The sequence below is a fragment of the Drosophila gunungcola genome, unplaced genomic scaffold (genome assembly GCF_025200985.1).
Source record: "Drosophila gunungcola strain Sukarami unplaced genomic scaffold, Dgunungcola_SK_2 000112F, whole genome shotgun sequence".
NCBI classification, from domain to species: domain Eukaryota; kingdom Metazoa; phylum Arthropoda; class Insecta; order Diptera; family Drosophilidae; genus Drosophila; species Drosophila gunungcola.
Window position 1 is genome coordinate 9,736 of NW_026453273.1, and position 3,245 is coordinate 12,980.

Below are 3,245 nucleotides of genomic sequence, written 5' to 3' on the forward strand. Positions count from 1 at the left end.
ATGTTGGCCCAAATTAAGGAATTATTGTACTTCAATGGATCCCCAGGAGATCAAAGCCGCTTTGTAACAAGAATCGAGTATCTACAGATACATGATATTTTCGGAGCTATCGAGAGATTGATGGTTGATGCAGCCCAAGATGTCGTCGCCAGATAAGGAGCCAAAAACTGGAAGGAGATGAAATATGCCCTTATCATGGCATTTAAGGACCACAGGCCATATGAAGACTTAATAAAAAACCTGTACGAGACACAATACAAAGAAAGCATCAGTAAGTTCATCACTGCACTAGATGATAAAAAGATAAAGATATTCAGTATAAAGAAAGTGAAAATTTGACTTTCAATACAAGCAAAACATGAGGACACAGTATATAGAAAACCTTACAAATAACGTCAAACTTTTGATGAGGAGGTCAATAAACACGAAAGACTTGGGCGCTGTCAATATTTCACTATAATTGATTCACTATAAAGGATTCCACCAAATTCAAATGGATCCCAAATCAATTGCCAAAACTGCATTTTCTATGTTAAACATGGACACTACGCATATACCAGTATGCCATTTGGCCTTAAAAATGCACCTGCATATTTCCAAAGAAACATTAACAATCTTTTAGAGTATTGTAACGACCTGATTTCTATGTATTCTCGCTCGCTACGTTAACGGGCGGCTATCTCAGAGAGGTTATGGGTTCGTTCCACCAAATTTATATTGGGTGATTGCCTTTGACCAAAGAATAACGCCAGAGTTCTGTTGGGCTCGTAACTGTCTTTATTCGTCTCCTTCTACAAGCCTCGCGGCTCTTCAGCTGCTGCTGCTCCTCGTCGTCGTCCTCTGCGGCGTCGCTCCTCGTCGCTGTCCTTCGCGGCGTCGCTCCTCGTCGTCGACTGCTTGCTGGTATCTGACTCGTGACGGCTCCTTCGAGACTCTGGATGTTATGCGAACCTCACTGGCGGGACCGGCAAGGTGTTTCGCCTAGCATGTAGAACAAGGTTCAGCTTTTTCGCCTAGCCACCTTTGTCGCAGGCTCCCTAAGTTGGTCCGGATTGTGTCGGCAAGGACTCCACGCAAGGACTCCCTGAGCTTGATTTAACCACGACCTAGCACCCGTTGGATCTCAGCGTTGAAGCCTCAGCCTTGTAGACTCTCAGTCGTTCGGCGACTCGACTTTGCAATCTTGATCCTGGTCCTCGGCACTTGATTAACTTGCTACTGGTCTCGCGTACACGCACTCGCTTTGATTCTCGCACTATTACTTTTTCTGTGCTGCGCTTGCGCCGCCTTTTATAGCCTGTGATGGTCCCGTTATTTCCCTTTTCCAGCTCGCGTGATCGGGTCCAAGGTCCACTGCCGCACCGTTAGTTCACGGTGCGTCCTCTTTGTGCGGGTCCGAAGTCCGCCATTTTACCGTTCGACCCTGTTGCCCTTGCCGTGTGAGGGTCCAATGTCCAGCGTGGTACCGTTAGTCCACGGTGTCTCCGCTTTGCCCGGGTCCAAGGTCCGTTGTTACCGTTTGACCTTGTTGCCCTTGACTCCTCCGGCATTCTCGCCTCCTTCGCTGTTGCTATGCAGCTCTCCTGCCTCGGAATTTGTGGGGAGTTTTAAGACTCCTCACATTTCCCCCTTTCTTCGGAAATGTTATGAAAGTGGTGATCTCCCCGCCCCTGTTGTTCGTTCATTCAAATTCCCCGCCAAACTCGTTCTCCTTGTGACCCCATACAGTTCCCCAAAAGACTTCAACTTTCCCTGAGCTGCCCTCGTAAGACTCCCCCCAGACAGCGCTCTGAAAGACCTTTAACTTTCCCATGGCTGTGCTGCGTAAGCCTGTTCCCCAGACAGTTCCCCGAACTTGACCTTTCCCAAAACTGCATCTCGTTCCTTCGATAAATCCCCGCGTAGAATTTGAATTTCCCGCCAGACATTTCCCCGTGTTTGAAATCACCATTCCGATTCCCGTCGTCTGGCCACTCTACTGACCCTGTCTCGATCGCATATCGATAGTGGGTCCAGAATTGCCATCGTTGTTGCCGTTATCGTTTCCGTTGTCTTAAGTTGCCTCCGTGTGACCGTTTCTTGAGAAATCCAGTATTTTTTTGTACCCATCGATCGCAACTGTCGATCGACCGCCTATCGCCTGGCGCCCCCGTCCCTAATTCCCTCACGGCCTCGTTGTTTTGAAAAAACTGGTAAGTGAACTTGCTGATTATGGTTTTCCTTTAATTAACGACTTTTTTCTTTACAGCGACACCATGACCATGATGCCCCTGATGCCCCTGACATGTCTCGGGGTGCTGACCCTGGACGCCGACGATGGTGGTGGTGATGGTGAGCGTGGTGGTGGCGGTGGTGGTGGCGTCGGCGCACGTGGTGGCGGTAGCGGCGGCTGCGTTGCCGACGGCGGCTGCGCTGCCGATGGCGACTGCGGTGCTGGTGGCGACTGCGGTGCTGGTGGCGACTGCGGTGCCGACAGCGGCGGCTGCGGCGGCTGCTCCTGCGGTGGCTGCTCCTGCGGCGGCTGTGGCTGCTCCTGCGGCGGCTGCGGCTGCCCCTGCGGCGGCTGTGGCTGCTCCTGTGGCGGCTGCGGCTGCCCCTGCGGCGGCTGCGGCTGCCCCTGCGGCGGCTGTGGCTGCCCCTGCGGCGGCTCCCACAGTGCGGCCTCCTCGGCGTCCCTCAGCCTCTGCTGCCACGCGGCGACTGCTGCACTCCTCGCCGCCCGCCGGGCCTCCCATTGGCGGACAGTGACCGCCCGCGCCTCCAGGATCCGAGCCAACTCCTTGGGCTTGCCCGACGGTGGCATCTGCCCTAGGCAGATCCTCCCGAGCTCTGCAGTTGCCCTCCTCAACCGGCGGAAGATCATCCGGTCCCTCGCCGCTCGCCGCGCCACGTCGTCCTCGTCCGAGGACACCTCGGGACTGACGGTCTCCGTCCCCTCCTCCTCCTCCTCCTCCTCACTCGCGTCCTCTGGCCCACTCTCGTCGGAAGAGATGGCGACGACCTCTGCGATCTCCGTCGCGTCTGCTCCTGGGTCCTCCTCCTCGGACGGCAGCTCCACGTCCGAGATCTCCCCGGTGGACTCCTCGTCAGCCTCGCTGACCGGTGTACGGGATCGCGACACCAGGGGGGACGCCAGAAGCTGGAGAACGGAATCGGAGTCCCGTCTCCACTTCGCCACTGGCTGTTCCCTGGCGCGCTCCTCCCTCGGCTCGTGCTCCACTCGCTGTTGGGTGTTACTCTTACGT